The sequence below is a fragment of the Henckelia pumila genome, chromosome 1 (assembly GCF_033568475.1).
Source record: "Henckelia pumila isolate YLH828 chromosome 1, ASM3356847v2, whole genome shotgun sequence".
NCBI lineage: Eukaryota > Viridiplantae > Streptophyta > Magnoliopsida > Lamiales > Gesneriaceae > Henckelia > Henckelia pumila.
The window spans coordinates 154610296-154633463 of record NC_133120.1 but is presented as its reverse complement, the minus strand read 5'-3'; the positions used below and the strand labels follow the sequence as shown (position 1 = coordinate 154633463).

The 23168-nt window shown below is 39.8% G+C and overlaps 1 long non-coding RNA gene across 1 annotated transcript; it reads left to right on the top strand.

The window, feature by feature from the left end:
- The first annotated feature begins 17507 nt into the window (after positions 1–17507).
- On the top strand, positions 17508–18056 carry LOC140881947 (uncharacterized). The gene is made up of 2 exons (XR_012150101.1): positions 17508–17668; positions 17858–18056. It is a non-coding gene; the product is annotated as an uncharacterized lncRNA (long non-coding RNA).
- Positions 18057–23168: the final 5112 nt, after the last annotated feature.

The window sequence follows — 23168 nt, the reverse complement described above, 5'->3', positions numbered from 1 at the left end:
GATGGAGGCGGCTGATGGAGGGTTTGAGCGTAGGGTTGGGTAGTTTTAGGATTTAAAATTTTAAATATAATTACCCTACATAAATTACTTAATTAATATACCAAAGTATATAATTAAAGACTCCACTTAAAAGATTTAAATCTGATACTAATCATAAATCTCGAATTATATAATTAAGGAAATTTTAAAAATACTAAAAATTCATTATTTTGGCTTAATTTGAATAAAAACGAACTCCTAAAAATATATAAAATTAAATACTGGAAATTTTGAGGAAATAAAACTCAAAATAATATTTTTGGGCTCTTAAAAGGCTCATGAAATAAATTGGATAGAAAGTTGTCATCTCGTCCGTCCACGGTCCCGTCAACGCGATCAAAACAATTAATTTCCATAAATCGTGAAAATCACTAATTATGGGTTAAATGCTTAAAAATCAATTAAATCATGCACAAATAATTCACATAATTATTTAAACCATAAATCTAAAATTTAAATAATTAAATTCCCTAATTATGCATGCGGATTTACGTATTTAAAAAAATACCGGGTGTTACAATTCTCATCCCCTTAAATTGAATTTCGTCCTCGAAATTTAAAATACTTACCCGAACAACTCCGGGAAACGAGTCCTCATCTCTGCCTCGGTCTCCCAAGTAGCTTCCTCCTCTGAGTGATTCAGCCACTGGACTCTGACCATCGGTATGACTCGCGTCCTAAGCCTCCGCTTCTCCCTAGCCAAGATCCGTATAGGCCTCTCCTCAAATGATAACTTCGGTGTCAACTGAAGAGGCTCAAAATCCAACACATACGATGGGTTGGAGACATATCTCCGAAGCATGGATACATGGAAAATGTTGTGCACTGCCGCTAGCCCTGGTGGTAGAGCTAAACGGTAGGCCAACGTGCCAACTCTCTCCAAGATCTCGAATGGCCCTATATACCTCGGATTAAGCTTGCCTCTCCGGTCAAATCGCACTACTCCCTTCATAGGTGACACCTTCAGGAATACGTGATCACCTACAGCAAACTCCAAATCTCGTCGTCTAGTATCTGCATAACTCTTCTGACGACTCTGAGCAGTCCTCATCCGATCTCGAATCTGAGTCACAATGTCAGCTGTCTGCTGCACAATCTCAGGACCAAGTAAAATCCTCTCACCAACCTCATCCCAATGCATAGGAGATATGCATCTCCTCCCATACAATGCTGCATAAGGAGCCATACCTATAGACGACTGAAAAATGTTGTTATAGGTAAACTTCACTAATGGCAGTCTAGTCTCCCACGAGCCCTGAAAATCGATGACACAAGCTCTCAGAAGATCCTCAAGAACCTGAATCACTCTCTCAGACTGACCATGTAACGCCCCGTTTTTATCTTAATTGAATTTATTTGAGTTAATCAGAGATTACAGAGTTCTCGAGCCGGTTTGATTTTGATCAGGGTCCTTTTTGCAAAAATTGGATTTTTCAGGGACTAAAACGCAATTATCGGTTTTTATAGATATTTATAAGGATTTTGGACCCACTCTCTTCTCCATCATCTTCCTCTTCACGCCTCCCTCCTCCACTGTTGAAGAAATTGATTCTTCAAGCTTCCAGATTTCATCCCGAGCTCGATCCGGCCGTTGGAATTTATTTCTGAAGGCAGATTATCGATCACTGCAGTGAGAGCTCTATTATATTGTAAGTTCTTCTACGATCGGATACATTCTAGTTTTTGGATGTTGTTAGAATCGTTCGAGATTCGAGTATGTTGTTCTAGACAGAGTTCTGATCGTTTATTATCTGTCGGTTTTGAATTAGAGCGATGTTCGAATTTGTTATGATTTTTGGAAGCCATTTTCGAAAATGTGGATTTTTAGATTGGTGGGTTTGCTTTGTTATTGTTGTTTTGGGCATTGATATGAGTTGATATTGGTATTGAACTGCTGTCTGCATTTCCGGTTTGTTCAGTTTATAGCCGTTATGCCGTCGGTTTGAGTTTTGGGTTTTCGAATCGTTTTTGTATTGATTGAAGTCTTGGCGTGTGAGTGATCGTGGTTGTTGATCAACTCTTGAATTCTTACAGATTCGTTGGAGTTTGTCGAGCCCTGTGTTAGCAGCATTGTTCGTCGAGAGTTGGACGAAGAACGGTATAAAGAGTTTTCCTTGAACCATTGCCTTGTTGTTGTTAGATTGTGTAGTTGTTTATACAATCTCTTTTGTAGCTTATCCAGAGTTGGAGCTACTGCATTGAAAGGTAAAAGCAGTCATCGCAGCGGGATAGCATACTCGGGACTGTGGTTCTCGAGTTTTCCCTTTTGAAATCACGTACTTGCATCTACACTTGTTCTAGCATGAGGAACTTGTGTTTTGTTTGATTTTTTTTTGGCTTATGTTTTATGTTTCTGTTATGCATTCATCTTGAGCCAATCTTGTTTTCAGCGGGCAGAACCGCCCTTTTTGTTTAGACGTTTGGGAACTATGATTGAGTGGCCCAGGTCGTATTCGTTTCATCTGGTGCTAGCATACTCATTATAGTTGCTCAAAGTCTAGAGGAGTGAGATACGTGGCACCACCTCGATTGGGAGAGTCGGTGAGTTGTTACGTGATCTTACCCTCGGGATCCCAAAGTCACAGCTGCAATCCCTCTTTATCATATTTATTATCCCTGTTTAAAGACATGCATTCATTACGATGTTATTGATTTTGTTATTGTATTGAAAGCATGTTTGTTACTTTTATTACTTGTTATGTTGCTTTTACTGGGAATGTCGTTCTCACCGGTTATCCGGCTGTTGCTTTGTTTTGTATGTGTACTTGGCAACAGGTAGGGCAGGAACAAGTCAGAAGAGGCATGGTTAGCTTCGAGGGCAAGTAGTAGAAGTGAGACTCGGTTTAGAAGTCGAATTAGCATGTTTATCTAGTTTAAGATTGGAGCATGTTAGAACTCGAACTTGATATGTTTTGTATTCGAACTCTTTCTTGTAATTGAATACTTCGTTGTTGAAAAGTGTTAGTTGGATCATGCCGGAGCCTTTCCGGGTGTTGGATTGCACTTTTGGAGCCTTATTTTGAGCTAAAACAGCAGGCCATGCGCGCCCGCGCCTGGTGAGGAGCGCCCGCGCGTTCTGCTCCCTTTCTCGGAGGCCCGGGCAGCTCTGTATGCGCGCCTGCGCCTCGGGTGGCGCGCCCGCGCGTCACCCTGTGTAAAAAAAAAAAAAAAAAAAAAACTTTGCTTTTAATCTTAGATCTTGTATGCGTTATTATTGTTTATTCTGAGATTAGATGATTAGAATCGAGGTCTCACATTAAGTGGTATCAGAGCGTTAAGATTCTTGGTCGAACTAGAGTGAGCGGGGTAGATTGAGTCTGTGTGCAATGACTCCTCGCATGTGTTTGAATTATTTAATTGTGTACTTAATTCCATGCGAGCATGTTTATTGTTTGAGCATTATTTGAATTACATGGTTGTGTGATTTAAATTAATAAAGCATGATCTACTTGAGATATAACTGTTTCTGTTCTCGACTGGTATTCGGTATTCCAAGCGGTTGTAAGGGCACTGACAGTAGCAATTGAGATATCTCGTGTGCTAACCTTTGATTATCAGATGGGTCCTCGTCGAGTGATAAACAGAAACACACCACCAGTTATCCCTGCGACTGAGCAAGCTAGCACTGAGGTTGATCAGTTGGATGCTTCAGCGACTCCTATGGAAACCTTGATGAAGAGGTTTCAGTCGTTCAATCCGCCATTGTTGATGGGTTCAGAAAATCCAGTTGACTGTGAGAGTTGGTTGGATGATATGGATCAGTTGTTTGATTCCATTGACTACACAGATGACCGCCGAATCAGGTTAGTAATTCATCAGCTGCGTGGTGGTGCTAAGAGCTGGTGGATCATGACAAAGAAAGCAATTGAGAGTAGAGGTACAGAGGTTACTTGGACTCTTTTTAAATCTGAGTTTTATAAGCGGTTTTTCCCTATCTCGTATCGTAAGGATAAGGGAGCAGAGTTTGCAAATCTGAGGCAAGGGAATCTGAACATTGAAGAGTACGTGGCTAAGTTCGATAGTCTGTTGCGTTTTGCACCGCTAATTGCCGGAGATGAAGAAGCTAAGGCAGATCAGTTCATCAACGGGTTGAACCCCGATGTCTTCACGTTGGTTAACACCAACAGGCCTAGCAACTTTGCGGATGCCATGAATTACGCAAAGGGGGCAGAAGCAGGCTTGTGGAGGCAAAGAGGTAATCAGGGGGCACCTCAGCAGCAGAGGCAGTATCAAAACCAACCATCTCAGTACCAGAATCAGCCACCTCAACATCAGAACCAGCAGAGGTATGAAGGTGGAAACAGTGGGGGAAACAGAAAGGATCAGTACAAGGCAAGAGGTAAACAGTTCAAGAGACAGGGGAACAGTTCGTCCAGTTCCAGTGGTTCGAAGCAATTCGGTTCAGGACCGAGTTCTGGGTCATCATCCTTGTACTGCAGCAAGTGTGGAGGAAGACACTCACCGGATCAGTGTGTGGGAGTCTTCGGCAATTGTAACACATGTCAGCAACCGGGACACTTCTCTAAAGTGTGCCCTCAACGTAATAGAGATAGAGCTCAGAGTGGGAGTTCGTCTAGACCTGCAGCTCAGCCGGAGAGGCAGTCATCTGCAGTGCACTCTTTCCAACCCCAGCAACAGCAGAACAGACAGGGAGGTAGCTCTAGTGCAAATCAGCCTCCGAGACAGCAAGCACGAGTCTTTGCATTGACAGAGGATCAGGCTCAGGCAGCACCTGACGATGTCATAGCAGGTAAATGTTCGATTTTCGGTCATTCTGCTCATGTCTTGATAGATACAGGTGCTTCCCATTCCTTTATCTCTGAGAAATATGTGTTATTGCATGCTTTGCCAACTGAATTGTTGTCTACTGTAGTAGCTGTTACTTCACCTTTGGGTGGAGGAATTGTTTCTGTCCGACTAGTCAGGAACTGTGAACTTTGTTTTGAGGGAAATTTGTTAGAATTCGACTGTATTGTACTTGGACTGTCAGATTTTGATTGTATTGTCGGGATAGATGCTTTAACCAAGTACAGGGCGACAGTTGATTGTTTTCTGAAGGTTGTCAGGTTCAGACCTGAAATGGCAGACGAGTGGAAATTCTTTGGTAAGGGTTCTCGATCTAGAATTCCTTTGATTTCAGTGTTATCTATGACTCGTTTGTTACAGAGAGGTGCAGAAGGATTTTTGGTTTATGCGGTTGATGTACTGAAATCTAGCCCAGCTTTGGTTGACTTACCAGTGGTTAGAGATTTTGCTGATGTGTTTCCGGAAGATGTTCCTGGATTGCCACCCATTCGAGAAGTCGAATTCAGCATTGACTTAGTGCCAGGTACTCAACCTATTTCAAAAGCTCCTTATCGTATGGCACTTGTTGAATTGAGAGAGTTGAAGGAGCAGCTTGAGGATTTGATTGCCAAGGGATACATCAGACCTAGTGTATCGACTTGGGGTGCTCTTGTTCTATTCGTTCGGAAGAAGGATGGTTCTATGCGGCTCTGTATCGACTACCGCCAATTGAATCAGGCTACAGTTAAGAACAGATATCCTTTACCCCGAATAGATGACTTGTTTGATCAACTGCAGGGTTCTTCTGTCTACTCTAAGATTGATCTGAGGTCAGGCTACCATCAGCTGAGAGTGCGAGAGGAAGATGTTCCTAAGACCGCATTCAGAACGAGGTATGGTCACTTTGAGTTTATAGTCATGCCGTTCGGTTTGACTAACGCTCCAGCTGTTTTTATGGGTTTGATGAACCGTATCTTTCAGCGTTATTTAGATGAGTTCGTCATTATTTTCATCGATGATATTCTTATCTACTCGAAGAACCGTACTGACCATGCAGAGCACTTGAGAATCGTCTTGCAGATTTTGCGAGTTGAGCAGTTGTTTGCCAAGCTATCGAAATGCAAATTCTGGTTAGATCGAGTTGTCTTTCTCGGTCATATTATTTCTGAAGATGGGATTTCTGTCGATCCCAGCAAAATCGAAGCGGTTATGAATTGGCCTAGACCGACATCAGTACCTGAGATCCGAAGCTTCATGGGTTTAGCTGGTTATTACCGTCGTTTCATCGAGGGTTTCTCGTCTATTGCCAAGCCTATTACCCAGCTGACTCAGAAGAATGCGCCTTTTGTCTGGACTCCAGATTGTGAGGCTAGCTTTGTTGATCTAAAGAGGAGACTGACCAGTGCTCCAATTCTTACTATTCCGAAGGGTACTGGAGGGTTCACAGTCTATTGTGATGCTTCTAACCGAGGCTTGGGTTGTGTTCTTATGCAGCATAAGCATGTGGTGGCGTATGCATCAAGGCAGCTGAAACCACATGAGACTCGTTATCCGGTTCATGATCTTGAACTAGCTGCGATCGTCTTTGCTCTGAAGATCTGGCGTCACTATCTTTATGGTGAGTCTTTCGAGATCTTTTCTGACCATAAGAGTCTTAAGTACTTGTTTTCTCAAGTAGAGCTAAATATGAGACAGAGGATATGGTTGGATCTGTTGAAGGATTTCGACTGTGAAATCAAGTACTATCCGGGGAAGTCTAATGCAGTTGCAGATGCCTTGAGCCGAAAGCTTTGTTCTTTATCTCTTTCTACTATGGGTGTTTCCCAGCTGATCGATGATTGTTGCATTTCTGGTTTAGAGTTTGAAACAGATAGGGGGACTATCAGAGTGTTTGCTATTCAAGCCGAGCCAGAGTTGTTTGTTGCAATCAGAGAAGCACAGAAGTCTGAGCCGAGCATCCAGATTTCAGTAGAGAAAGTCAGATCGGGCCATCAGTCTGAATTCCAGGTTAGAGATGATGTTTTGTTCGTGAATAATCGTATTGTTGTGCCTGATATTTCGGAGTTGAGACAGCGTATTCTCCGAGAGGCTCATTGCAGTCGGTTTAGCGTTCATCCTGGAGGTCGTAAGATGTACAACGATCTGAAGAGTCAGTTCTGGTGGAAGAGAATGAAGGACGATGTTGCGAGATTTGTATCTCGGTGTTTGAATTGTCAGCAAGTGAAAGCAGAGCGGAAGCGACCAGGTGGTCTTTTGCACAGCCTATCTGTTCCTGAATGGAAATGGGATCACATTTCTATGGATTTTGTCACGAAGCTACCACGATCCGTTCGAGGATGCGATGCTATTTGGGTAGTGATCGACCGATTGACGAAGTCTGCGTGTTTTATTCCGTACAGGATGACGTATCGTCATGATCAGATGGCTGAGTTGTATGTTAGCAATGTTGTGAGATTGCATGGTGTGCCGAAGTCGATCGTTTCAGACAGAGATCCTAGATTCACTTCTCATTTCTGGCACAGTCTTCAGGGGGCACTTGGTACTCGATTGCATCTGAGTACAGCTTATCATCCTCAGACAGATGGACAGTCAGAGCGGACTATCCAGACGTTGGAGGATATGCTGCGAGCGGTAGTGCTAGACTTTGGCACTAGTTGGCAGGATTCTTTGCCTCTTTTCGAGTTTTCTTACAACAACAGCTTCCAAGCGAGTATCGGTATGGCGCCTTTTGAGGCTTTGTATGGTAGAAAGTGCCGATCTCCGTTGTTTTGGGATGAATTGTCCGAGTCACCAGATTTGGGACCAGAGATGCTTAGAGATATGGCAGAGCAGGTTAAGATCATTCAGACCAGAATGAAGTCAGCTCAAGATAGACAGGCGAAGTATGCGAATGTCAGACGTCGACCTCTGAGTTTTGAGCAGGGAGACCGTGTATTCCTTAAGATTTCTCCGTTCAGAGGCACCGTCAGATTCGGTAAGAGAGGAAAGTTATCTCCGAGATTCATCGGTCCGTACGAAATTCTCGAGAAAATAGGCGATCTTGCCTACAGACTTGCACTTCCTCCGTCTTTATCTGGTATTCACGACGTTTTTCACGTCTCTATGCTGCGAAAGTATCAACCAGATATTTCTCATATCCTTCAGCCTGACGAAGCCGAGTTAGACGAGACCCTGAGCTATTTTGAGCGACCGATTCAGATCCTTGATCGGAAAGAAAAGCAACTCAGAACCAAGTTGATTCCATTGGTGAAAGTGCAGTGGAGCCGTCACGGCGTCGAGGAAGCGACTTGGGAGACAGAATCTGACATGAGACAGCGATTTCCGGAGTTATTCGGATGACGTGAGTTCTTCTTACTGTCTTTAGTTCTTTATTCTATCTTATGAGTTATGGTTCTTGTGGATTCGAGGACGAAATCTCTTCTTAGTGGGGGAGAATTGTAACGCCCCGTTTTTATCTTAATTGAATTTATTTGAGTTAATCAGAGATTACAGAGTTCTCGAGCCGGTTTGATTTTGATCAGGGTCCTTTTTGCAAAAATTGGATTTTTCAGGGACTAAAACGCAATTATCGGTTTTTATAGATATTTATAAGGATTTTGGACCCACTCTCTTCTCCATCATCTTCCTCTTCACGCCTCCCTCCTCCATTGTTGAAGAAATCGATTCTTCAAGCTTCCAGATTTCATCCCGAGCTCGATCCGGCCGTTGGAATTTATTTCTGAAGGCAGATTATCGATCACTGCAGTGAGAGCTCTGTTATATTGTAAGTTCTTCTACGATCGGATACATTCTAGTTTTTGGATGTTGTTAGAATCGTTCGAGATTCGAGTATGTTGTTCTAGACAGAGTTCTGATCGTTTATTATCTGTCGGTTTTGAATTAGAGCGACGTTCGGATTTGTTATGATTTTTGGAAGCCATTTTCGAAAATGTGGATTTTTAGATTGGTGGGTTTGCTTTGTTATTATTGTTTTGGGCATTGATATGAGTTGATATCGGTATTGAACTGCTGTCTGCATTTCCGGTTTGTTCAGTTTATAGCCGTTATGCCGTCGGTTTGAGTTTTGGGTTTTCGAATCGTTTTTGTATTGATTGAAGTCTTGGCGTGTGAGTGATCGTGGTTGTTGATCAACTCTTGAATTCTTACAGATTCGTTGGAGTTTGTCGAGCCCTGTGTTAGCAGCATTGTTCGTCGAGAGTTGGACGAAGAACGGTATAAAGAGTTTTCCTTGAACCGTTGCCTTGTTGTTGTTAGATTGTGTAGTTGTTTATACAATCTCTTTTGTAGCTTATCCAGAGTTGGAGCTGCTGCATTGAAAGGTAAAAGCAGTCATCGCAGCGGGATAGCATACTCGGGACTGTGGTTCTCGAGTTTTCCCTTTTGAAATCACGTACTTGCATCTACACTTGTTCTAGCATGAGGAACTTGTGTTTTGTTTGATTTTTTTTTGGCTTATGTTTTATGTTTCTGTTATGCATTCATCTTGAGCCAATCTTGTTTTCAGCGGGCAGAACCGCCTTTTTTGTTTAGACGTTTGGGAACTATGATTGAGTGGCCCAGGTCGTAGTCGTTTCGTCTGGTGCTAGCATACTCATTATAGTTGCTCAAAGTCTAGAGGAGTGAGATACGTGGCACCACCTCGATTGGGAGAGTCGGTGAGTTGTTACGTGATCTTACCCTCGGGATCCCAAAGGCACAGCTGCAATCCCTCGTTATCAGATTTATTATCCCTGTTTAAAGACATGCATTCATTACGATGTTATTGATTTTGTTATTGTATTGAAAGCATGTTTGTTACTTGTATTACTTGTTATGTTGCTTTTACTGGGAATGTCGTTCTCACCGGTTATCCGGCTATTGCTTTGTTTTGTATGTGTACTTGGCAACAGGTGGGGCAGGAACAAGTCAGAAGAGGCATGGTTAGCTTCGAGGGCAAGTAGTAGAAGTGAGACTCGGTTTAGAAGTCGAATTAGCATGTTTATATAGTTTAAGATTGGAGCATGTTAGAACTCGAACTTGATATGTTTTGTATTCGAACTCTTTCTTGTAATTGAATACTTCGTTGTTGAAAAGTGTTAGTTGGATCATGCCGGAGCCTTTCCGGGTGTTGGATTGCACTTTTGGAGCCTTATTTTGAGCTAAAACAGCAGGCCATGCGCGCCCGCGCCTGGTGAGGAGCGCCCGCGCGTTCTGCTCCCTTTCTCGGAGGCCCGGGCAGCTCTGTATGCACGCCCGCGCGTCACCCTGTGTAAAAAAAAAAAAAAAAAAAAAAAACTTTGCTTTTAATCTTAGATCTTGTATGCGTTATTATTGTTTATTCTGAGATTAGATGATTAGAATCGAGGTCTCACAGACCATCTTTCTGGGGATGGAATGCTGTGTTGAACAAAAGTCTAGTCCCCATAGCTGTGTGCAGACTCTTCCAAAACGCGGATGTGAATCTCGGATCTTTGTCTGACACAATTGACACTGGTATGCCATGCAACCTAACAATCTCCTTGATGTAAAGCTCTGCATACTGTGTCAATGAGTAAGTAGTCCTCACCAGCAAGAAATGAGCTGACTTGGTGAGTCTATCCACAATCACCCAAATCGCTGTGCAACCTCTGGCACTCCTTGGTAAGCCAACCACAAAGTCCATCGTAATATTCTTCCATTTCCATTCCGGAATAGGAAGAGGTCTAAGAAGTCCTGCTGGACGCTGATGCTCTGCCTTGACTTGCTGACAAGTCAAGCACTCTGACACCACTCTCCCGATGTCTCTCTTCATCCTGAGCCACCAATACAATAGATGCAAATCTCTGTACATCTTCGTACTTCCGGGGTGAATGGAGTACGGAGATGTGTGAGCCTCTGCTAAAATCTCAGCTCTCAACTGATCGACGTTCGGTACCCACATCCTACCACGGTACTGAACAATGACATCCACCACTGTATACAAGAGGTTACCCCTAGCCTCATCTCTCTGTCTCCATCACTGCAACTCCTCATCAGTAGACTGTCCATCCCTGATCCGATCTCGCAGAACTGGCTGCACCGTCAACACTGACAAGCTCGGTGCATGACCACTCGGATAACACTCCAAGTCAAATCTCTGAATCTCGCTCTGTAGTGGTAACTGTACGGTAAAACATGAGACCACTGACGACTTCCGACTCAAAGCATCTGCTACAACATTAGCTTTACCCGGATGGTAGCTAATGTCACAGTCATAATCCTTCACCAACTCCAACCATCTCCGTTGCCTCATGTTCAACTCCTTCTGGGTGAAGAAGTACTTGAGGCTCTTGTGATCAGTGAAAATCTTGCACTTCTCGCCATACAGATAGTGCCTCCAGATTTTCAAAGCGAAAACCACTGCTGCTAACTCCAAGTCATGCGTCGGGTAATTCTGCTCATGAACCTTCAGCTGCCTCGACGCATATGCAATAACCTTGCCACACTGCATAAGTACTGCGCCTAAACCCAGCTTAGACGCGTCGGTGTATACCACTAACTCCTCATGTGGTACTGTCACTGCTAACACCGGTGCAGTAGTGAGTGCTTCCTTCAACTGATCGAAGCTCCTCTGATAGTCTGAACTCTAGATGAACTTCACGTTCTTCTTGGTTAAGGAAGTCAAGGGTACTGCAATAGAGAAAAAACCCTTGATGAACTTCCTATAATATCCTGCCAAACCAAAAAAACTGCGAATCTCCGAAGCATTCTTCGGAATACCCCAATTCTGCACTGCCTCAACCTTCGACTCGTCAACTGCAATCTCATCTCTCGAAATAATGTGGCCAAGAAATGCCACCTGCTCGAGCCAAAACTCGCACTTGCTGAACTTGGCATACAACCGATGCTCCCCCAAGGTCTGCAAGGCTGTCTGTAGATGCTGTCTATGCTCCTCAATGCTCCTAGAGTAGATCAAGATATCATCAATGAAGACTATGATGAACTGATCTAGATACGGCTGAAAAACTTGGTTCATGAGATCCATGAAAACCGCTGGAGCATTGGTCATCCCAAATGGCATCACTAGGAACTCTTAATGCCCATACCGTGTCCGGAAAGCAGTCTTATACATCTGCCTCTCTAACCCGCAGCTGATGATAACCAGATCGCAGGTCGATCTTGGAGAACACTGAAGCTCCCTGCAACTGATCAAATAAATCCTCTATCCTCGGCAGTGGATACTTATTCTTCACTGTGACCCTATTGAGCTCTCGATAATCGATGCACAGTCTCATACTGCCATCCTTCTTCTTCACAAATAACACTGGAGCCCCCCATGAAGAAAAGCTAGGACGAACAAAGCCTTTCTCTAATAACTCCTGAATCTGCTCCTTCAACTCTTTCATCTCGGTAGGAGCAAGTCTGTACGGTGCCTTAGAGATAGGCACGGTGTCTGGCACTAAGTCGATGCTGAACTCCACATCTCTCACTGGTGGAATTCCTGCAACATCCTCCGGAAAGACATTCGGAAAGTCACGAACCACCTCTATCTCTGATAATGATCTGCTAGATGGTTCTGAGGCCGTGACAATACTCGCTAGAAAACCTCGCCAACCCCGTCTCAATAACTTTCTCGCCTGAATAAGAGATATCACCTGAGGAATATCACTGCTCTGAGATGCATGGAAGGTAAACGGGTCGCCTCCTGACGGTTTCACTGACACTGACCTCCGACAAAAATTAATCGAAGCTCCATTGACTATCAACCAGTCCATACCCAATATCAAATCAAAGCTGCTTAACGGCAAAACCACTACATCTGCGCGAATGGAGTGTCCCTGTAGCTCTAACTCCAGCTCTCGGATGACACTAGAGGTAGTAATAATCTGTCCTGACGGCATAGTGACATCATAACCACTGTTGGGTATCTGTCTCCGGTGTGATGCCTATCTGTCTGATGAACTCTAGGGAGATAAACGAATGCGTAGCCCCTGAATCTAGCAACGCAAACGTGGAGTTACCTCCAACTAGAATTCTCCCTGCACGCAGAAGAATCCCAACAATTTCATGCCACTACAAAACTTTCCCCCAACAAGACACTAATAACTCTTAATTCTAATCACAAGTAAAACATGCTTCTTATTCTAACATGCAGATAGATAACCCAAATAACAACAATTTCGCAAGAAACGAGATTCTTAACTAAAGGGAAAATCATAAAATACTAGGGATAAGATATACCAGTGATCAAGGAGGTGTCTGGGTCTGCCTCCTCTGCCTGCATGACGAACACTCTACCAGCAGTGTTTTTCTTCCTTGGGCAGTTAGCTATCTGATGCCCTGGCTCTCTGCAGTGGTAACAAACTCCTGCTCCCAACAGACAAGGTCCCAAATGCATCTTCTGACACTTCGGGCAAGAGGAAAACCTATGGCATTAGGGGCCCCGCCCCTCTGCTGCTGTGGCCTCTGCTGCGGATTCGGGCCCTTAGCCGGCCCAGTAAACTGCTTCTTCGCAGGAGGCTGCGAAGATGGTCGCTGATATCCTGACTGAATTTGTCTCTTCCCTTGCTGCTCCCTCTGGATCTCTATCCTGCCCTCCTCGGAACGCAAGGCTCTACTAACTGCAGTCTCATAAGTAGGGACGTCTGCCATGCGAACGTCATGCCTGATATCCGCCTTCAGACCCTCCACAAACTGCCTCATCTTCTCTTGTGGACTGTCTGAAATCAGAGGCACAAAGTGACAGCCCCTCTCGAACTGTCTCACATACTCAACCACAGATCTGTCCCCCTGTCGGAGACTCATAAACTCCCGGATCATGCGACTGCGCACATCCTCCGTGAAATACTTGGCGTAGAAGATACACCTGAACTCTGCCCACGTCAGTGTAGGAAGGTGAACTCCCCTGGCAGCACCCTCCCACCACAAAGCTGCATCTCCCCTCATCATGTACATCGCACAGTTCACCATGTCGGCATCTGTGATCCTCATATAAGCAAAGATGGACTCCAAAGAGTGAATCCACCCCTCAGCCACCAAAGGATCGGTGGTACCAGTGAACTCCTTGGGTCCCTTCTTCTGGAACCGCTCAGCTACGTCCTCCTCATGGGATAGTCTAGGACGTGAAGCCTGTTGCTCCAACAGAGCAGAAATCCCTGCCATCAAAGTAGCATTGGCCTGCTCCAATGCTGCAAGTGGGTTCTGCGGAGGTGGAGGTGGAGGTTGAGGTGTAGGTGGAGATCCCCCACATCTGTTCATCGGTCTGGGAGGCATTCTGCACCACCACATATTTCTTTACGTAAATCGCCATGCATAACTAAGTGTTTTAACATTAATGCTAACTTAAATTCTTAAAAGTAAATCATGATATAAACACTTAAAACTTACAGACCGGTAGCGTGGATTTCTGAGCTCGCATAGCAGTAATGACCCCTCTAAGGACCGTGCTTTGATACCAACTGAAACGACCCTAACTCTATAATTAATAAATAAATAAATATGCGGAAATTTTTTTTTTTATACTTACTAAAAATAACATGTACATACATGCCCATACATATATGCACCAAAATAAAAAGATTTTAAATAAATAAATAACTTAAATAAAAAATGCATTCTTTAATCAAATAAATATCTGAGTCAAATACGTAATTAAAATGCTGTCATAAGAAAATAATTAAAAACTGCATGCACTGAAAATATTTAAATAAATTATCCAAAAACTCAACCACTGAAAATAATTAAAAATATTTAACGTGCTGGAATATTCAAACATGCATCATGACTCAGATATCTATCACGGTCACGGGGATCACTGCCAGTCTGCTCATACGTCCTCGCCTCCGGTGGGTACTACGTCATCTATGTACTCACCTGCACCATACCAGTGTAGTGAGCCTAGAAGCCCAACATGCTAACATAACAAGGATTTAAAATAATTTAAATCACTTTAATACTAATACATAACATATACATGAATGAGCATGCTTAAAATAACATCATGACATAACATAACTTAAATTAACTTAAATATCATAATCATACATAATACATAAACATTGTTGAGCAAATTATTTTCTAACATCGCATGGTTGTATCCATAGTGTAACCTTAAATCATACATCAAATACTGATCAGCGTGGAAACCAACGTACGTGGCGGTGACGAATCACCTCTTAAATTGGCAGTAAACTGCCCTTCAATAGTTCACATATGGGGACGAATCCCCCTTAAATTGTCACACTACTTCAACTTCCAACATAAAATATTTTCTTTTACTCAACCTTAAACATTAAATCATGCATAAAAATTATTTCATGAATGCATGTACTTAAATAAAATGTGTGTCCTTCATATATATTTAATTTAATTTCATACTATCATATAAATATAAAATAACTTCCATGCATAAAAATAATTAAATATATATTCAGGACACATGCAATTTCTCATGGGTTGTACTGAACTGCTGGCCCTAACACTCAAGCCCATTTACTTAAATCTGGCCCATTAACACAGAGACTGGCCCAATAACATACTTAAGCCCAATAAAAATTATTCTAAGCCCATTTAATTAATTAAAGCCCATTAAAACCTTCCTGGCCCAATAACAACCTATTTTGGCCCAATGGGCCCTAAAGCCCAAAGATTGGCCCAATAACTTCCATGGGCCCTAAAGCCCATAAATATTAGTGGGCTCACTTAATTAAATTAATTAAGCCCAAATACTTAAATTTAACCCAAAGTAATTAAATGGAACCCAAAACATTTTATTTCAAATTAAATGGCCCAAAAACCAATTAAATCATAAAATACTTTAAAATTAAAAATACTCGAGCCCGGCCCACCTAACCCGGACCCGAACTTACTTGACCCGACCCTAGACCCTACTGACCCGACCCTGACCCCCAGGACCCGACCCAGACCAACCCAAACCCATAACCCGAACCCCCCCCCCCCTTCGTTTCTGTTACGGCCGCGAGCAGCAGCCCTTCTAGGGCTGCTGCCGCCCTGCTCCGGCCGTTCCTGGCCGGAGCTCCGCCGCCCAGACGTAGCCCACGTCTAGGCGGACCAAACCAGCCCAAGGCCTCAGCCCCATGCACCTCCTACACCTTAACCGATCACCCTTTCCCTTAAACCCTAACCTGCGCCGATCTAGGACACCCGATCGCCTAGCTTGCTTCCTGGGCTCGTTTGGCTCGAACCACTCAAGCCACTCGAGTCCAGACCACCCTTACACGAACTCAAGACCCCTGGCCAGCAGCGAGACGCACCATGGTTGAAGAAAACATGAGCATGATGGAAGGAATACATGAACAAAGTGCATAACAATCAAAAGCCAATGTTTTTCTGAAAATTTCTTGGATGTTTCTGCTGCATACACATGCACACTATTACCCACTGATATGGAACGAAAATTTGAGAAAGAAAACATGCCTTCCACCGAAGTTGAAGAGAAAGCAATGTGTAAAACGATTTTGGGACGACGGGACGACGAGAAACCTTGAAACTTCGAAGAAACTCGGCTATGGAACCTCCTTGGCTGTGGTTCGAGGAAGAAGATGATGGATGGGGGTGAGAAAACTGATGGAGGCGGCTGATGGAGGGTTTGAGCGTAGGGTTGGGTAGTTATAGGATTTAAAATTTTAAATATAATTACCCTACATAAATTACTTAATTAATATACCAAAGTATTTAATTAAAAACTCCACTTAAAAGATTTAAATCTGATACTAATCATAAATCTCGAATTATATAATTAAGGAAATTTTAAAAATACTAAAAAGTCATTATTTTGGCTTAATTTGAATAAAAACGGACTTCTAAAAATATATAAAATTAAATACTGGAAATTTTGAGGAAATAAAACTCAAAATAATATTTTTGGGCTCTTAAAAGGCTCATGAAATAAATTGGATAGAAAGTTGTCATCTCGTCCGTCCACGGTCCCGTCAACGCGATCAAAACAATTAATTTCCATAAATCGTGAAAATCACTAATTATGGGTTAAATGCTAAAAAATCAATTAAATCATGCACAAATAATTCACATAATTATTTAACCCATAAATCTAAAATTTAAATAATTAAATTCCCTAATTATGCATGCGGATTTACGTATTTAAAAAAATACCGGGTGTTACAGTATATATAACTATAATTAATATTTTGAATATATTTATATAGTTATTTATTTTTTAAACCATGATAAATATATTTTTGTTTATTTATATACATCTTTTAGATTTATAAAATTTAAAAGATATTATTAATTATATTATATTATATAAACGATTTTTCGGTCCGACCGTCCGGTTAAAACGGTTGAACCGGTTGGACCGTTTTTTTAAGATAAACCGGTTCAATCACCGGTCCGATCATGAAAACATTGATTTCTCCTAGTAAGTTTTAAAATGTATTAAAAGAAACCGTCATAATTTTTTAGGTGACGTACGTTTCTTATCTCTATCTTGTGGAAATCAAAACAAAATCCATGTCGATTTAAAATTTATTCGTTCAATATCGGAAAATTTATGAAATCGATATGACAAGATTTTCCGAACCTTACTTCAATGTGAATAATTAATTACTTCAATCTCTCTTTTAATCTGAAAATATCAAATATTTATTTATTATCGTAATCTAGTATATTTTTATAAGGAAAAAAAATTCAAAATATGTATTCAATACCCCTATATAAAGCAACGCATGCCATGGGTTGTGATGCACCAAACTAAATTGCGAAAGATTTAGTGTTTTTAAACATATAGATATTTTAGATCATCTTTATACGCTTGATATGTATTTTCATTTCCTTATCATGCTTTCAAGAGATCGAAGGTTCGGTCATCTTCTCCGATGACTAACCGATCGTTGTTCATTGCGTATCAAATCTTTTCAATAATTGAGTAAGTCAACTTCTTATATTTTTTTAATTAGAAATTTTGTTTTTATAAACATATTACTGAGAAAAAAGATTTTTATCCATTGTAATGAAATTTCCCAAAAAAAAAAAATTTCGATAACAATCTTCAATTTATATGGTTTATAAATTCTAATCACATATTGCTGATAATGATTCTGTGATCAATCGACAGGGAATTTGTTGTTCCGGCTTCCTATTCGAGTAGCCTGTTCTTGGATGGGATACAACAACGGGCACAAAATTTTAACTAGAGCAGCTGCTTCGAATGCATGCAGGCAATCAGGGGCGGATCTACATGAGGATCCGTGCCCCCCACCCCCACCCCAAAAATTTTAAAAATAATTAGTATTATATATCAATTTTATTAAATACGTATATCTATTTTAGTTATCTATCCAACCTTACGTTAGGTTTTTTGCCTAGATGCCCTGGCTTTTCTCCAAAGCAAAGAAGACCAAGGTTCGAATCATCCTTGTTACAAACTTCAAATTTTTTTTATATATATTTTATTCTTATTTGTTTTGAGTTCATGGATTCATTGAGACAAATCTTCAATTTTTTTAATTCGGTCAGTTTTAATGATTTAATAATAATGTCTATTATTAAGCTTTATTTAAATTGAAGTATTTTTTTTCATGTATTGACATCATGGATATTTCCTATAAAACTAAAATTTTACTTTTATTTTAACTCACTTTTTTAGTACTTAAAAATGTCTAAAAAATTAGTTTAAAAAATGTACTTCTCAACTTTAAATTACATTTTAAAAATAAAATATAAAATGACACAAAAATTAGGATTTTTAATAAGTTAAAATTTGATTTCGCTAATAATAACAGATCTTTGTGGACATCGAACAAATATTTTTCAATTATTTTTCTTTATATATATCTCACACTCAAACAGAAATTTTTTGTAAAATAACGCATAGACCACAAGTCAAAAGAGCGAAAATTATAGTCATCGTTGAAAATTAGTATCTCCGATCCGACACCGCATATTGTCGTCACTTAATATACGGTCACCCCAAACCTTACATCCTGGATCCGCCCCTGCAGGAAGTAATCTTTGGTTCAATAAAAATTATTTAAAATTTTTAATTTAAATTTTATAAAAATTGATTTACAAAAATTTAAGCGCTAGTCGCTGGTAAACATGGTTTCGAGTTGAACTCGTGTAAACATGTGCCCACAGAGGCATAGGCGAGTTGGTAAGTCCTGAGGTGACGTGGAAAGAGATTCTCCAGCGTTGCGGGTTCGATTCTCGTGTAAAGCATATTCCCTACTGAAATATTGTAGGGGTACGCTCTGGGGGTTGGACCATGTTGCTCACTCCTTCAGGTCCCTGCCGCTCGTGCACATCCCTCGATTTAACATCCGCATGAGCCAATGTGCCTCTGACTCATGTGGAATTGGGTCCTCTTCGGGGTCAACCATTTTGTCGTGTAAACATGTGTATTTGATATATTCTATATATCCTCCGAACACTAGATTTTACCATGAAATGACGTGGCTGATAATTTCATTATTCACACGCGATATTAGATCAGCAAGAGTTATACTATCACTAGCACTACAATGGTATGTAAGCTATTGCTCTATCCCGAAAATTTACCTATTTCATGCACACCGAAAAATATCAACTGCGGATTTCATAGTCATAAAATAAAAATATTTTTTACAAGTAAGTGATGTCAAACTTAAGTTCGCTTTCGAAAAGTTTTATCACAACCAGGAATACATATGCAGCAAGTGTGATCAGACTCAGATTCGTTCTCAAGTTGTTATTAGATACCTGCAGATGTAATGAATTTGTTCTAATATAAATCTATCTATCTTCTATTTGTAAATATATAGCTTTTATATTGAATTTCCTCTTCTAACCCCTCATTTTCTTCATATTATGTGTTAATGAAACCCCCTCGCCTTCTTCTGTGTTAATCCATCATTAATTTAAATATATTATCTAATTTTTTTAGCCGTGTTTTCAATGGTTAATTACTCACGTGCGTTGCATGTCCACTTTACTAGTTTGTATAAATACAAGTGTATTGCGCCGCAATGTAATATAATTGTTATGTTAAATTTTGCAATAATTGAAGGAAATCAATGCTTCTTCGGCTCTAATTTCTTCTGCCACAATTATCTATAGCAAAAATGAACATAGATTAGGTGCATATGTACAAAGGAATAAACAAATTCAAAGTATTTACGTTTTAACGTAATTTGCAGGCTATTGCGTTAGTTTGGGGGTTTACCCAGTGCGCACCAAAAGATAGTGGTTGTGGGCTCCCACGTCATTAAAAAAAAAAAGGAAACAACAAATTCCACTTCAAAATTTCTTCCCAATGTATTATAATTGTTATGAATTGATTTTTTGTTGTTAATATAAAATAAAATTCAGTAGAAAATGTATAAACTAGCTTTATTGAAAATGTTATATGTAATTTTATTTATCACCTTTTAATTGTTTGACTCTATTATATTACATGAAACTAAAAAAATGATCAAAATACAATATTCTAAAACATAATTAATAATTAATAGAAAATTATTTAAATACAAGTATGTTCGCCAAATTTTATTGAAAATAAAAGTAAAAATTGGGCTAGGAGTGTGAATTAACAATATGACTAAAAATGAAAATGTAAGGCGAGTATACAAGTTAATGACCAAAAATGTATTTTTAAAAATAAAATATAAGACTTGAAAAATCCTACAATCTATTTGCATTTAAAAACCCAATAGCAATCTTATAGAAGATGTCTTTACAATGCATAAACGAATAACATAATTCGATCCATAACTGATCAACATTAATAGAGTCTTAACGCAGCAGACATAAATGAATCTAATCAGTCTTTCTCTTCTTCACCAGCCCCAAAACTGAGTTTGCTCATCTTCATCTAGTTCTTTCTCGTTCTTATTTCAGATGGTTTTGGGTAGGTAAGTGATATGGTCTTCACTCAGTAATTGGAGGAAATCATCACAGCTTTTAAAATCATTTTAACAGTAGTCTCATATACATAAATATATCCAAACAGAATAAAAAAAAAAAAGAAATTCGGTATCCATAAGTAATGACAGAAATCGGTTTTATGAACCAAACTGTATTATGAATTCCTTGCTAACTGATATCAGTCTCTTATATGTTAACCTCTAAAGAGTGAGGCCAGTAATCAGTAATCAGAGTTCAGTAGTGTTCAGAATATATATTCCTGCCACTAATTCACAAGATTCAATGCACAGAAATCAGTATTTCAGTTTTCATAAAATCAGGGTTTTGAATACAATAACATGCTGAAATAAGTTTTAAAACATATAAACAGAAATTTGGTACTTTAACATACACTGACAGGATATTGCTAAAATATTTTGGTAGCCTTGGAGTTTTTCTTCACTTACCCAACTGAACGCTCAACTAGACTCCCTAAACTGAATATCTTGACAGCATAATTTCTCGTTTTATGTTACGTTTTTTCTTAGAGTTTGTGTAACCTTTTCTCATAATCTGAATTCTATTTATAAGCAGAATTCTAACTATTAAGCTTCCTATTTATCGCCCTTAATTGCCATAATTTTGAGTTAATGCGTCAGGTACAAATCTGGAATAACTACTTTCTGGGATTTCAGTCTACCTTAAAAGGGTTGACCCCGAAGGGGATCTCATTCCACATGATTCAAAGGCGCATTGGCTCATGCGGAGGTTAAATCGAGGGATGTACACGAGCGGCAGGGACTTGAAGGAGAGAGCAACGTGGCCAACCCCCAGAGCATACTTCCACATGATCGAACCCGCAATGCTGGAGAATCTTTTCCCACGTCACCTCAGGCCTTACCAACTCGCCTATGCCCCTGTGGACAGATTTCAGTCTACCTCCTCATCAGTCTCGTGGAGCTGAACTAGTCTTGGTAAACTGGTCATTTCAGTTCACCTCAATTCATTCTACCTCATTTCATTTTACCTTAGCTTATTTTATCTCAATTTAGTCTACCTTATTTCAGTTTACCTCAGTTCAGCCAACTGAAATTTTGGGTTCTCAAAATATATTTTTTTTAACTCAAAATATATTTTAGGTGAATGAAAAATTAATTGTTTAGAATTGGTGATTATGCCTAATTAATATATGTAAGAAGGAGAAAAGGATTGCATGTCCCATATAGACTGTCTATGACTTTCATTTCCTACTTGTATACTATTGTGTATATTGAGTAGTTTTTTTAAAATTCAAATCAAACAATGCCAAGAAAAATGAGGGTGAGGGAGGTTGTTAGGATCGAGAAGAGAGTTTAGAAGGAAGGTTAAATAAACACTCTCAACAAATTTATCTTAAAATTAATTCATTCAAGTTAGAAACTGAAATTTGCAATTCTCGCGTGTCATTATCATTTTGGTTAACAAAAAGATTGTGCAAAATTAAGCCTAACTGATATATAGAACAATTGAAATTGACTTGTGAAATGCCAAAAAGAAAGGCTAACTGAAATGTAAATAAACACAGTTTTCTATGGATGTTCGGAAACTCCAGATACTCTTACGTGACGCCACCCATTCTTCCTTTTGGAAGGATATTCACTAGAAGACTTTGGATAATACAATTAATTTTAACAATCCCAGTTCAATTTGATTTTAACAGTGCCAAACTGAAACTCCTAGTACACTCTTTTACAAAATGAACAGTATGAAAACTGACTCGAAATTAGATGATTTAAAAAGTAAATTTTTTGCACAAATTGATCCTCAATGATCATATATAATTTCTATGTAAATTTTGCATGACTGAATGGTTTTGCTTGGAATTACTTTGAATACTTTATCTTTTGCTTGTAAATTTAAGAGATGCGAGAGAGTTGCTAAAATGATCTTCTTTTTATTTGTAGACTTGAATTCCAACGGTCACAAATTTTGAAAACAAATTTGTTTCCATTTATGGTAGCTGTTGGTTTTTTCTTGTTCACATCAATAGTATTCTGAGAATAGTGCATATGTAGTGTACTTGAGTATGCAACATTTATTTGTAGGAAAACTTATCCAAATCCATTTATCAAGATAAATTGATGCCCCTTAAACTTGGTGAGGATTGACATACCTCATTTAGTTTGGTAAGTTCAGTTTTAGTTCATTTTACTCGTATCAGTTTAGTTTTCCGGTCTAAGTCCTAGTCCAGTTTAGGTCATCTAGTTTAGCTTAGGGACTTAATCACTTAGTTCAGATTTAATTAATTTACTTAAAGATTTGTTTCCACTTAAATTGTGCGGTGAGGAGGGTCAACCTGACGATCCCAACTCAAATTGACGGCTCTAGTTTAAACGCCAAAACCTTAATTGCTCCAACAATTTCTTTCGTTTTGGTGTTTGACAAAATCTATGATTTCTCCTTGTATGTCCTAGACTTAAGATTTCAGAAATCTGATAATTCATCAATATTCAAAAACTGATAGTTTGATACACTAAGAATTCTAAAATTGATACACATAGTTTTGT